General features: G+C 51.4%; 1 protein-coding gene across 3 annotated transcripts in view; it reads left to right on the top strand.

Moving 5' to 3' along the window:
* The window catches only part of LRRC8A (leucine rich repeat containing 8 VRAC subunit A), a 35,896-nt gene that overhangs the window by 9,694 nt on the left and 11,675 nt on the right, over window positions 1-14,527 (top strand). The gene's annotated exons all lie outside the window — the stretch shown is intronic.

Below are 14,527 nucleotides of genomic sequence, written 5' to 3'. Positions count from 1 at the left end.
GGTGGGTCCAGGAGGCCTGCTTGTCTTTGAGGCAGGTTGGCACAATGGAAAGTCGGGCTTGGGGTGCATCTTCCCAGCTCTTCCTAGCTGTGTGGCCTTGGGCAGGTTACCAAACTTCTCTGGGCCTCCGACATCACACCCATAAAAGGACTGATTTAAACTCTACCATAATAATAACAGCAGTGAACGTTCCAGAGCCTTACTGTATGGCAGGCACTAGTCCAAAAGCTTTATATGGACTGTCTCCTTCTGTCCTCATCACAACCCTCCAAGCAATAGACTTGTCAGCCCATTTTACAGATGAGGAAACCAGAGCCCAGCGAGGTGAAGGGACTTTCTCACGGTCTCGTGGTGAGGTGGGTGCCACCTTGCTGCTATGCATGAAGGTTGGGAGATGGGGCAAGGACATACTGGGCACTTAGTTGACGGTCAGTAACTGGGCGCTCCTGCCCCAGCCTGGCAGGGCGAGGGCAGGTCCTGAGGCTGCACCTCCAGCCCCACCTGCTGCCTCTCTCTGCTTGGCTCCGGAGCTGCTGGGGGAAGCCCAGGTGGGTGTCCCTCACCTGTTGCCTTTCACCCTAGAAGGCGGGCCACGCCCTTGCAAGTTGGTGTGAGGATGAACCTGTTTGGGAGCCCAGCCCAGGTGAGAGCAGTTTGGAACTGACCCGTGCTCCCCTCCCCCTCCAGCCCTGGTGTCTCCCCTCTTCCTCTCCCCAGGAAGTGAGGGTGTACCCTTCTACACAGGGTGAGTCCCAAGCCAGGCAACACCCCCAGCCAGCAGCCTCTGACTCACCCCAGCTGGGTGTGGGGGCCTCCAGGGCAGTGTCCGCCCTGGGGAGGGTGGAGGCTGTGTGTGCCAGACGAGGCTGAGACCTCTCCTCCCCCTCTGGCTCTGGGACAGGGGAAGCACATGACCCATGGCCCGTGGTGGGAGCAGATCCACAGGCTTGGAACCCTCCCGGGACAGGGCCTGTTGAGAGCGGCCCCTTCGCGCTCCCTGGGAGAGCACTGGAGGGCCAGCCTTCCCATCTCTGGTACAGGAGGGGTGCCAGCCTCCCGCCTCCCCTCCTGCTTGGGAAGTTTTCCCGGCCCAGCCTTGTTTGTGCTTTCACAAAAGGCTCTCTGTGCCCTGTTTACCCGCAGCCCGCCTGCCTGCCGCCCAGGTGTGGGAGCCACGCCAAATCCCCGTGGGCCCACATGGGGTCTGGTGCGTGCTGGGGGGGTCTCTCTCTGGGACAGAGTGGGCAGCTTGTCATTTCTTGACTCCTTTCCCTGTCTTCGAGAAGCATCCAGGGAATGTGGACTGGGGCTGAACCTAACGACTGGCTCTGAGAGCAGATGGCCAACTCTGCCACACAGGGTCCTGAGCCTGGGAGGGTCTCCAGGTGTTCGAGGTTCTGCGAGTCCTGGGGGGTCCTGTGGGTCTCCGAGTGGTCTGGCCCCGCTCAGAGACATGGTGCTTGAGGCTCCGCCCTCACCCAGGTCAGTCCCCACTGAATTCTGGGAGGGTCATCTGCGATGGCAGGTGGGACCGTGGAACGACAGCCTGAGTGTGCCCGGTGCTGTATTGACACATGATGCCTTACTTTTAATTCTCACGATAACCCATTTCACAGCCATAACCCATTTTAGGCTGTAATATTTTAGGATGTAATATTTCCATCTTGCAGTTGAGGACACAGAGGCTCTGAGGCCCCAGTGAGGCAGTGGTGGGGTTGGCGTTTGAGTTGCCCAACTCTGGGGTCTGAGCTCCTCCCCGCTCTGCTCCCAAGAGGTGAGGACCGCAAGCTGCTGAGCGTGAGTGTTACGAGGCAGGGCAGGGAGGATGAGGCTGACCTGTTTCTAATGTACGGATGGCAGCTACGCATAAATTCTTTTATCATCCTGAGAAACCACACAGTGAGGAAGGTCTTTTGATTTATTTCCAAGCAGTTTTTCTACTCATAAACATACCAGATTTAAATAATGGAAGAATGTATAATATAGACAGCCCTCTACAGTCTTACCACGAGTAGACTTAACTATATATAGTTCTGTGCATAGCTTTCTAAATTCTTTTCTGTACACAGTAGTTTGTTATTGATATAATTTTATTTTTTGAGACAGGGTCCCACTCTGTCACCCAGGCAGGAGTACAGCAGCACAGATTTGGCCCACTGCAACCTGCGCCTCCCGGGTTCAAGCGATTCTCCTGCCTCAGCCTGCTGAGTAGCTGGGACTACAGTTGTGTGCTACCACGCCCAGCTAATTTTTTTGTATTTTTAGTAGAGACGGGGTTTCGCCATGTTGGCCAGGCTGGTCTCAAACTCCTGACCTCAAGTAATCCACCCACCTCGGCCTCCCAAAGTGCTAGGATTACAGGCGTGAGCCACGGTGCCCAGCCATCATTCTTGTTTTAAAAAATTGCCAGGCATGGTGGCTCACGCCTGTAATCCCAGCACTTTGGGAGGCTGAGGCAGGCAAATCACAAGGTCAGTAGATCGAGATCATCCTGGTTAACACAATGAAACCCCGTCTCTACTAAAAATACAAAAAAATTAGCCGGGCATTGTGGTGGGTGCCTATAGTCCCAGCTACTTGGGAGGCTGAGGCAGGAGAATGGCGTGAACCTGGGAGGCAGAGCTTGCAGTGAGCAGAGATCATGCCACTGCACTCCAGCCTGGGCAACAGAGTGAGACTCCATCTCAAAAAAAAAAAAAAAAATTATACCAGTAACAGGCCAGGTACAGTGGCTGACACCTGTAATCCCAGCACTTTGGGACACCAAGGCAGGTGAATCACTTGAGGTCAGGAGTTTGAGACCACCCTGGCCAACATGGCGAAACCCCATCTCTAGTAAAAATACAAAAATTAGCCAGGAGTGGTGGCACACACCTGTAGTCCCAGCTACTTGGGAGGCTGAGGCAGGAGAATCGCTTGAACCCAGGAGGTAGAGTTTGCAGTGAGCCAAGACCACACCACTGTACTCCAGCCTTGGCAACAGAGTGAGACTCTACCTCAAAAAAAAAAAAAAAAAAAGATATCATATTTCCTAATTTTTTTCATTGTGGTAAAATACACATGACATAAAATTTACCACCTTAACCATTTGTAAGTGTACACTTCAATGGTATTAAGTACATTCATATTGTGTATCCATCACTACCACCCATCTCCAGAACTGTTTTCATCTTGCAAAACTGAAACTCTCTGCACCCATTAAACGCTCACTCCCCATTTCCTGCTCCCCCAGGCCCTGGTATCCCTTCTGCTTTCTGTCTATTCACTTATGTGAATAAGTGAAATCAAAGTATTTGCCTTTTATGACTGGCTTCTTTCACAGATAACACATTTTATATACTGCTCAGCAACATTCTTTTATGCTTAATATCTCTTAGATGTCTCTGGGGTCACTGCATACACATCTACAAGGAAGGTGGCGTTATTCCTGATTTAAAGTTGTAGAAGCTCGGGAGGCTGAGGTAGGAGAATCACTTGAACCCGGGAGGTGGAGGTTGCAGTGAGCCAAGACCGTGCCACTGCACTCCAGCCTGGGCCACGGAGCAAAGCAAGACTGTCTCCAAGATAAAATAAAATAAGTTGTAAAAGCAGAGGCTTAGGCTAAACAATTTGCCTGGGGTCACAGAATTATTTCTTGCTGGAGCTGGATTTGAACCTACATGTCCCAAACTCCAAGTCCTTGCTCTCTCTGCTCCCTGAGATCCACCTGTGCCTGAGGGAAGGCTGGGGCTCTCTGGGTTACTCATTTAACCCCCAGGCACAGAGATGCCCTGGCCCTGGCCAGGAACCTGGTCCCATTTGTCCTAGGCACCTGCTTGAGCTGCCTTGTGGAAAGGGCCTGTTCTGCATGATGCCCACTTCTACATCTCCCTGGGGGCAGGGCAGGACCAGGTAGGGAGTGCTTATGAGTTCTGCAGGGTCCTCAGGGGCCGAGGAGCAGCAGCTGGAAGGAGGAGCTGCCGCTGCTGCTCTGGTAACCTGGTAAGATGCAGTAGCTGCTGCTCCCTGCTGAGCCTTCGCCTGTGGGAGGTTGGGGAGAGCACTGGCTATGCAGGGTAGGAATGCATGAGTGTTTCAGTGAGTTTTGTGTGATGAAATGGTTTAAGAAAAGTATAAAAACTAGAACAGATACATCCATATCAAGAACTCAGCTTTGTCAGACTTCAGTGTTTTGCAGTAATTGTTTCAGATACACACATGCACGCACGCACACACTTGAATGTGCGCAGGCACTTAAGTAAAATATTCCAAGCACAGTTGAAGTCCCTTCCCCATTTTCTTCCCTCCCTAGATACAATCATTATCTTGGTTTGGAGACTTTCCATGCATGCTTTTGTATCTTCGGTATACTTGGGTATACACCTTGTAGAAAACCTTATATAACATATGCATCATCTACAACTTGTTTTTTGGATCAACATTGCTTTTGAGGTTTATCCACATTGATACATGTTGCTACAGTTCATTAACTTTAATTGATTTAAAGCATTTCCATTGTATGATTAGAACAACGTATCCTTTCTCCTGTTGATGAACACGTGGGTCATTTCTGATTTTTTGCTATTACAAACAATTCTTCAGTGAGCATCCTTGTGTGTGGTTTCTCACTTATGTGTGGAGCAGCTCTCTAAGATGCATAAATAATGAGGAGAGGAGTTGCTGGGTTGTAGAGTACGTGCATCCTACCTTCTCTAAGAGTTCACAGTTTTTGCCAATTGGGGGAGTGAAGTGATATGTGATCGTTTTAATTTACATTCCTTGATTACTAGCAAGGCTAAGAATTATTTCATACATTAGTTCCATTTGCATTTTTCCCCTGTGAATTGCCTATGCGTATATTTTGCCATTTCCCCTCATTGGATTGTTTTTGTCTTATTTATGCAGGATTTCTGTATTTATTCTGGATACTAATCTTTTCTTTTTTCTTTCTTTCTTTATTTTTTTCTTTGAGCCAGAGTCTTGCTCTGTCACCCATGCTGGAGTGCAGTGGTACGATGTCTGCTCACCGCAACCTCCGCCTCCTGAGTTCAAGGGATTCTCCTGCCTCAGCCTCCTGAGTAGCTGGGACTACAGGCATGTGCCACCAGGCCCAGCTAATTTTTTTGTATTTTTAGTAGAGATGGGGTTTCAGCATGTTGGCCAGGCTGGTCTCAAACTCCTGACCACAAATGATCCACCTGCCTCAGCCTCCCTAAGTTCTGGGATTACAGGCGTGAGCAGTTGTGCCCGGCTGTATTCTGGATATTAATCTTTTGGTAGTTTTAAACTTTGGAAATAACTCTTCCTAGTCTGTGGCTTCTTTTCACTTGTTTATTATTATGTCTTTCGATGTATGCTTTAACTTTAATGTGATCAATACGTTACATTTCCTATAAGGATTTATACATTTTGTGGTAAGATATTCCTGTCTTAATGACATTAAGACAGTCTCTGATTTTTCTTTTCTTTTTGAGATGGAGTTTCACTCTTGTTGCTCAGACTGGAGATCTTGGCTCACTGTAGCCTCCACCTCCCTGGCTCAAGCAATTCTCCTGCCTCAGCCTCCCGAGTGGCTGGGATTACAGGTGCCTCCACCACACCTGGCTAATTTTTTATATTTTTAGTAGAGACAGGATTCCACCATGTTGGCCAGGCTGGTCTCAAACTCCTGAGGTGATCCGCCCACCTCAGCCTCCTCAAGTGCTGGGATTACAGATGTGAGCCACAGCACACGGTCTGTCTTAGCTATTCTTGATCCTTTGAGATCGTGATTTAAAAATATATATATTTTTTGAGACAGTTTTATTCTTGTTGCCCAGGCTGGGGTGCAATGGCGTGATCTCGGCTCACTGCAGTCTCCGCCTCCTGGGTTCAAGTGATTGTCCTGCCTCAGCCTTCCAAGTAGCTGGGATTACAGGTGCCCTGCAGCATGCCTGGCTAATTCTTTGTATTTAGTAGAAATGGGGTTTCACCATGTTAGTCAGGCTGGTCTCAAACTCCTGACCTCAGGTGATCCTCCCACCTCGGCCTTCCAAAGTGCTGGGATTACAGGCGTACACCTCCGTGCCTGGCAAAATAATCTTTTTTCTTAATTATGAGTAACAAATGGTTATAATAAAAAAATAGAGGGCAGGGGCAGTGGCTCGCGACATTGCACTCCAGCTTGGATGACAGAGTGAGACTCTGTCTCAAAAAAAAAAAAAAGATAAGTTTGGGGTGAAAAAGGGTAATAAACAGCAGTCTAATCTCACTTCTAAGATTGTTCAGTGTGTGTGTGTGTGTGTGTGTGTGTGTGTGTGTGTGTGTAATTTATGGCAGAGGGGTTACGTACTTTTTAGATTTAACATACTTTGAACATTTCCTCTTCTTATCAAGTGTTTTGTTCTAATGCACTTTTGGGATTGCATAGTATTCCCTTATCTGATCATTTAGTATGTTTTTTGTTTGTTTGTTTTGTGAGACGGAGTCTTGCTCTGTCGCCCAGGCTGGAGGGCAGTGGTGCGATCTTAGCTCACTGCAACCTCCACCACCTGGGTTCAAGCAATTCTCCTGCCTCAGCCTCCCAAGTAGTTGATCTAGTAGCTTCTTTAACCAGGGTGTGCTTACTGTCCACCTACTGCGTGCCAGGCCCCGCCTAACTGTCTCTTCACCAGGTGTCCTGGAGCCCTCTGATGGTTTTCCTTCTTCCATTTCCCAACTTAACTCTCGAATGCACTTTTCATTCACTCACCAGGTGTCTCCTGAAGTCAGGGTTGCTCTGGCAGGGCTGGGCCAGGCCTATTTTGCTCTCCACTTCCTGTTCACATCCACCCGCAGGCTCTGGCTGGCCTTGGCACACTGGATGTGTTGAATATTTCAGGCCCTGGCCTTTTAGCAGCCCTCTGAGGCAGGGCCTATCTTTAGCCCCATTCAAAGATGGGGTAACTAAGGCTCAGAGAGGTGAAGTCACCTGCCCAACATCACAAGTAGCAGAGCCAGTCTGGCCCTGGCCCGGCCCTTGCCTCCAAGCTCATGTAGGCTTGCTCTCCACTGACCTGGGCTCTCACACAGGTAGTTTGGGAAGCCTCATTTCTGTGATCTTCATGATAGTCCTGAGAGCCCGCAGGGCGTTTGTCACCTTCCGCCATGTTACCATGGGGAACCAAGGTGCTGAGAGGGGAAGGCGTCCTGGCTCCTGGATAGCCCCTCCCTCTCTGCCAGCTGGAGGCCAGAACAGTCGGGACAAGGGGTGTCTGTGATGGTGGCGGCAGCTCTGCAGTCACAGCCCAGCAGTCTGACGCGGGGGTGGGCAGCTGAGGGGGAAGGAGGAGTCCAGGCTGGGCAGAGGCCTGGGCGCACCCACCTCTTGGCCCATTTTTTACACAACATGGACACATCTTTAACAGGTTTGCTGCTCCTTTCTATACAGGGAAACTGAGGCCCTGGGAGAGAAGCTGTTCCACAGCTCTGCCAGGACGCAGTGCCAGCTGAGAGGGCCGAGCACAGGGAGGATAAGCAAGGGCACTTTCCTTAAGGCAGAGATAGCCCAGCCACCCCCACCCCACGCCTCAAAGGCTCCCTTCCCTTCCGGGGCATTTCTGACCACACCCAGGTGCACCCCAAGAAGGGCTCTCGGTGGGGTCTGCTCCATCTGAATGGCCCACCCTGGAGGTGCTGCCTGTCTGGGCCCACTGTAAATCCAGGTTTGAACGCCACCTCTGTCACTTATAGGCGGTATGAAGTTGGGCAGAAGACTTCTGTCTCTGAGCCGGTTTCTGTGGTTATAAAATGGACACCTTAAAAAAAAAAAAGCCTTAACAAAAGGACATTCTCATATGTGTTAGAACGTGGTGAGCCTTGAGGACATTACGTTAAGTGATACAGCCCGTCACAAAAGGACAAATACCTTATGATTCCACTTACATGAGGTCCCTAGAGGAGTCAGATTGACAGAGAGGAAGTGGGATGGAGTGCTTGGAGGCGGTGGGAGGAAGGGGTGTCGTGTTTAAGGGGTGTGGGTTTCAGTTTGACGAGATGAAGAGAGTTCTGTGTATGGTGGTGATGGTTGCACAACAGTGAATGTGCTTCATGCCACTGAACTACACCCCTGAACATGGGTAAGATGGTACATTTTCAGTTACGTGTGTTTTATGACAGTCTAAAAAAATTGAGGGGAAAAAATGGACCTGGAAACAATGGGGACCTCCTGGCTCAGTGCAGGGGAGAATCTGGCCTTGGCCTTGGTTGTCTGTTTCTGAACTGGAACTGCTCTCTTGTGGGTATCTGGTCATCTGCAGTCCTGAGTTCCTGGGCAGGTCCTTGCACTGGGCCCCTCCCTGTGGGGATTCCTCAGGGCTGGGCAGGGAAAGGAAGGGCCCAGGCTGCCTGGCTTTAGCTGCCTTCTCTACCCCAGCCCCAACCCACATCCACCTGAAACTGCTGCCGGCCTCTCCACCACACCGGGGGCCCACGCCCTGCAGCACCCCACCCCACCTTGTCCCCTTTCAGGTGCTCTCTGGGAGAGACTCTGAGTGTATCGAGTCCTAACAATTGACTCTTGTCCTCAAAGAGAATCTGGCTTCACTAGGTGCTGAGGAGGTGGAAGAAAGATTATACCAGCCTGGGCTGACTGCGCCCCACTCTGCACAAAGCACTTTAAAAGCATTTGGGGGCTGGACGCAGTGGCTCATGCCTGTAATCCCAGCACTTTGGGAAGCTGAGGTGGGCAGATTGCTTGAAGTCAGGAGTTTAAGACCAGCCTAACCAACATGGTGAAACCCTGTCTCTACTAAAATACAAATATTAGCCATAAAATTACAAAAATTAGGCATGGTGGTGGGCACCTGTAATCCTAGCTACTCAGGAGACTGAGGGAGGAGAATCGTTTGAACCCAGGAGGCACAGGTTGCAGTGAGCTGAGATCATGCCACTGCTCCAGCCTGGGTGACAGATTGAGACTCCGTCTCAAAATAAAAATAAAAATAAAAGCATTTAGTTCCCAAGACTTGCTGGGTGCAGTAGCTCATGCCCGTAGTCCCAGCTACTTAGGAGGCTGAGGTGGGAGGATCACTCAAGTTCAGGCGTTCGAGGCCAAATGGGCAACATAGCAAGACCCCATCTCTAAAATTTTTTTTTTTAATTAGTCCAGTGTGAGGCCCAGCGCAGTGGCTCACACCTGTAATCCCCGCACTGTGGAAAGCTGAGGTGGGCAGATCATGAGGTCAGGAGCTCGAGACCAGCCTGACCAACATGGTAAAACCCTGTCTCTACTAAAAATATAAAAATTATACGGGCATGGTGATGCACGCCTGTAATCCCAGCTACTCCAGAGGCAGAGGCAGGAGAATTGATTGAACTCGGGAGGTGGTGGTTGCGTTGAGCCGAGATCGTGCCACTGCACTCCAGCCTGGGCGATAGAACAAGACTCCATCTCAAAAAAAACAGACCGGGCACAGTGGCTCACGCCTGTAATCCCAGCACTTTGAGAGGCCAAGGCGGGTGGATCATGAGGTCAGGAGATGGAAACCATCCTGGCCAACATAGTGAAACCCCATCTTGACTAAAATATGAAAAATTAGCCGGCCGTGGTGGTGGCACGCCTGTAGTGCCAGCTGCTTGGGAGGCTGAGGCAGGGGAATTATTCAAACCTGGGAGGCGGAGATTGCAGTGAGCCCAGATCGTGCCACTGCACCCCAGCCTGGCAATAGTGTGAGACTGCCTCAAAAAAAAAATTTTTTTTTACCCTAGTGTGGTGCTACATGCCTACAGTCCAGCTACTCTGGAGGCCGAAGGAGGAGGATTGCTTGAGGCCAGGAGTTTGAGACCAGCCTGGGCAACATAGCAAGACCCCGTCCCATTTAATTAAAATAATTCCATGGCCTCCTCCCAGCAGCCCTGCATGGTATCATGCCCACCATGTATGTGAAGAAACTGAGGCTGCAAGCAGTGAAGAGCTTGTCCAAGGTACCACAGAGAGGCTACCAGAGTCCAGGCCCACACCTTGGTACTGGCTTCCCCTCTTCATCCTCGGCAAGAGCCGTGTGGGAGGGAGCCTGCCCCTGCAGGGGGCAGGCAGGTGGCTCTGACCACCCGGCTGGCTCCTGTTGGGGTGGGGCTCCTTTCCCCACACCCTTGGGAACTCAACCCTGGATTTGGTGCCTGCACCCTCTTTCCTGATCTCCCCCAAAGCCCCATCAGAGAGGGGCAGTGACTTTTCCAGAATCACACAGCAGAGGACAAGGAAACGGGTGCAGCTGGGGGTGACCCCTCCAGACAGGTTACCCTTACCAGGGTAGGCCCAGGCACCAGCCGGGCCAGGCCTGTGAGAGACTCCAGTCCAGGCCCTTCTCAGCTCTGCAGCCAGCCCCAGGCTCTGCCATTGGAACCCCTGGGCCCTCCTCCACTCCCCAGACACACTCAAACTGGAGAGAGGAACCTGAAGCAGAAGTCCCACCTTGATCATTTTTTTTTACCCCCGCTGGACCTAGCCAAGGGCTGAACAGAGTCCGGATGTTCCCAGACCAAGCACGGAGTTGGGGCGGGTGGTCAGAATCAGACCTGATTGGGACGGTGTTTCCTGCCTTGGACAGGTGGTTTTGCCTCTGTGAGCCTCAGTTTCCCTCACCTGTGTGACTGAGCTGGGAACACTTCCTGCCTCAGAAGGAGGAGTCTGGGTGGTACAGACAAGCCCCAGGTCGGCGGGGCTGGGGCGGCTCCTCGCAGAGGAAGCAGGTGTTTCTGTGAGCGAACACACCCCACTCCCTGAACACGAGGGAGGTGTTGCAGTATCATTGTCACCACATCCTGCCCGCTCAAACAGCCGCGCCTGCCCTGGCTGTCTCATTCCAGACTTGGGGGCAGGCAGGCTGCTGCATGCACCGGGCTCCTCTCCTCCCGCTTCTGTTCCCCAGTCTTTAGGTCCTGGCCCTGGATGGGGACTCCAGGTGTCCACGTGTCTCAGTGGAGGCAGCTGTGTGATTCAGAAGCTCTCCCAGTGCCACTTTCTTTCCCAGCAGTGTAGGTGGTGCGTGGACCCAGCTGGTCATTAGAGGGCCCGGGCCTTCCTGTGGGGCGGGTGCTTGCCCTGGCCCGTGAGTCCTGGCATCACTAGGAGGACTGACTTCTGGCCTGGAGCTGCCAGCCCAGGGCGGGCGGTGGTGTCTGCTGGCCCCTTTGTGACCTGAGCGCTGGTAATGCTGAGGGGCGGGGAAGCTGCACTCCCAGTCCTGTTTCTCTTGGCACCGCCTGGGTGAGACCTTGGGCAGGCGGAGGGCAAGTCCCACATGGTGGCGAGGACCTGAGCCCGGTGGTAGAGGGACAGGCCTGCTGGGTTTGTTCTTACTCTACTCTGCCACTTAATAGCAGGGTGATGTTGGCAGGTGATGTCACCTCCCTGAGCCTTAGCACCCCCATCTCTGGGATGGGGCTATAGAGGCCTGGCCTCTTGGGCATCAAGGATGACCCTAGGAGGGCCTGCAGGGGAGGCCTGCCTGGTGCCTGGCACACTTCCAGGCCCTCAGCACTGGCTGTGGCCATCATCACCCTTGCTGAGTGCCCCATTCCACCTGCCTCACATGGGGTCCTGCTTTGCCTTCCTCCTGACCTCCCCATCCAGCATAGCCTAGAAAGATTGGGGCTGGGGAGTGTTTGGCATTTGCAGAGAGGTGCTGTTCTTTTTTTTTTTTTTGAGTCGGCACCTCGCTCTGTCACCCAGGCTGGAGTGCAGTGGCGTGATCTCGGCTCACTGCAAGCTCCACTTCCCGGGTTCACGCCATTCTCCTGCCTCAGCCTTCCAAGCAGCTGGGACTACAGGCGCCTGCCACTATGCCCGGCTAATTTTTTTGTATTTTTAGTAGAGACGGGGTTTCACCTTGTTAGCCAGGATGGTCTCGATCTCCTGACCTCGTGATCCGCCCGCCTTGGCCTCCCAAAGTGCTGGGATTACAGGCGTGAGCCTCTGTGCCTGGCCCGAGAAGTGCTGTTCTTAAAGAGTTCCTAACTAGGCCGGGCACGGTGGCTCACGCCTGTAATCCCAGAACTTTGGGAGGCCAAGGCAGGTGGATTGGTTGAGGCCAGGAATTCAAGACCAGCCCGGCCAACATGGCAAAACACCGTCTCTACTAAAAATACAAAAATTAGCTGGATGTGGTGGCGGGCGTCTGTAATCCCAGCCACTTGGGAGATTGAAACATGAGAATCACTTAAACCCAGGAGGCAGAGGTTGCAGTGAGTCAGGATCATGCCACTGCACCCCAGCCTGGGTGACAGCGTGAGACTGTCTCAAAAAGGGAAAAAAAAAAGTTTGTTACTATTCTGGTTATTAACATTATCAGTAATCAAAGAAAGGTGGCCCATCATCTGGGCACCCCTGTTCCTCTCCTAAGAGAAACAGACACATTTGACACAGGCATTTAAAACTTGGTTTAGATAAAAATCTAGGTTCTGGGTTACAGTGTAAAGTAAAAATTGAATGTAAAGTAAAAGCACAATTTGGCCAGGCATGGTGACTCACACCTATAATCCCAGCACTTTGGGAGGCCGAGGCAGGTGGATCACCTCAGGTCAGGAGTTCGAGACCAGCCTGGCCAATGTGGCGAAATTCCGTTTCTACTAAAAATACAAAAATTAGCTGGGCGTGGTAGCGTGTGCCTGTAATCCCAGCTGCTTGGGAGGCAGAGGCAGGAGAATCATGTGAACCCAGGAGGCGGAGGCTGTGGTGAGCCGAGATTGTGCCACTGCACTCCAGCCTGGGTGACAGAGCAATACTCTTGTCTCTAAATAAATAAATAAATAAAAGCACAATTTATTCTAATACACAGAAAGGGCTGGGTGCAGTGCCTCACTCCTGTAATGCCAACACTTTGGGAGGCCAAGGCCAGAGGATTGCTTGAGGCCAGGAGTTTGAAACCAACTTGACCAACATAGTGAGATCCTGTCTCTACAAGAAATTTTAAAAATTAGCTGGGCATGGGCCAGGTATGGTGGTTCACACCTGTAATCCCAGTACTTTGGGAGGCCAAGGCGGGCGGATCACAAGGTCAGGAGAACGAGACCATCCTGGCTAACACGGTGAAACCCCGTCTCTACTAAAAATACAAAAAAAAAATTAGCCGGGTGTGGTGGGCGGGTGCCTGTAGTCCCAGCTACTTGGAAGGCTGAGGCAGGAGAATGGCGTGGATCTGGGAGGCGGAGCTTGCAGTGAGCCAAGATCGCGCCACTGCACTCCAGCCTAGGCAACAGAGCGAGACTCCGTCTCAAAAAAAAAAAAAAAAAAAAAAAAAAAAAAATTAGCCAGGCATGGTGGCACACACCTGTAGCCCCAGCTACCTGGGGGAGGCTAAGGTAGGAGGATTGCTTGACCAGGAGGTTGAGGCTTCAGTGAGCCATGATCACGCCACCGCACTCTAGTTTGGGCAACAGAGCAAGATCCAGTCTCTTAAAATAAAAATTATAAAATTATAAAATACACATAAAGGACTGGAAGGTTATTATTCAGTGAAAAGTTAACAGTGTGTAACCCTGGTGGGGATTGTAAAGGGGATTCTTCTTTTTTTGCTGCTACGCTTTTTTACAATTTTCCGTATGTTCTCCAGGGAACATCTAGTACCTTATCCCTCCGTGACAGCCATACGTCTGTCATTGTAAGAGCAACGAGCCTTGGCCGTGTGACCATGAATGGCCACAGAGAGGCATTCTCACAGAGATCTTGCTGTGTGCCTCCTGTGTAGCACAGTCTGGGTTTCCTAATGTGGCTTCTCAGCCAGTGTTTCCCAAGCTTGGCCAATCATTAGAGTCACCAAAGTTATGTGTTAAAAATCAGGTTCCCAGCCGGGCACGGTGGCTCACTCCTGTAATCCCAGCACTTTGGGAGGCTGAGGCGGGCGGATCAGGAGGTAAAGGGATCGAGACCATCCTGGTCAACATGGTGAAACCTTGTCTCTAGTAAAAAACACAAAAATTACCTGGACATGGTGGTGCAGGCCTGTAGTCCCAGCTACTCGGGAGGCTGAGGCAGGAGAATCACTTGAACCCTGGAGGCAGAGGTTGCAGTGAGCCAAAATGATGCCACTGCACTCCAGCCTGGCGACAGAGCAAGACTCCATCTCAAAAAAAAAAAGAAAAATCAGATTTCCAGCTTCTCTCCATAGTAGTCAAACTAGACTGTCTCTGGGAGAGCCTGCTGTTGCTGCTGTTTTTAATTCCTTTATACACACGCAACCAGAGATGATTTTACATTAAGGCCTCTCTGTGATCACCCAGTTTGTGAGGGAGGAGAGCCTTATTCTTAATCCCCTCTCTTGAGGCCGCTCCCCTAGGAGCCTGTCATTAAGACCCACTGTGTGACCTTTGGTCTTCCGAGTGTTCCCAGAATCTCGTACACACATAACTATACACACATGTGGAATTTTGTTGTTGAGGCAGGGTCTCTGTCACCCAGGCTGGAGTACAGCGACGGGGTCATAGCTCACTGCAGCTTCGACCTCCTGGACTCAAGCGTTCCTCCCACTTCATCCTCCCAAAATGCTGGGATTACAGGCTAGGATTACAGGCGTGAGCCACCATGCCAGCC

This window comes from Pan paniscus, chromosome 11 (genome assembly GCF_029289425.2).
Source record: "Pan paniscus chromosome 11, NHGRI_mPanPan1-v2.0_pri, whole genome shotgun sequence".
NCBI lineage: Eukaryota > Metazoa > Chordata > Mammalia > Primates > Hominidae > Pan > Pan paniscus.
This window is presented reverse-complemented; position numbering and strand designations above follow the sequence as displayed.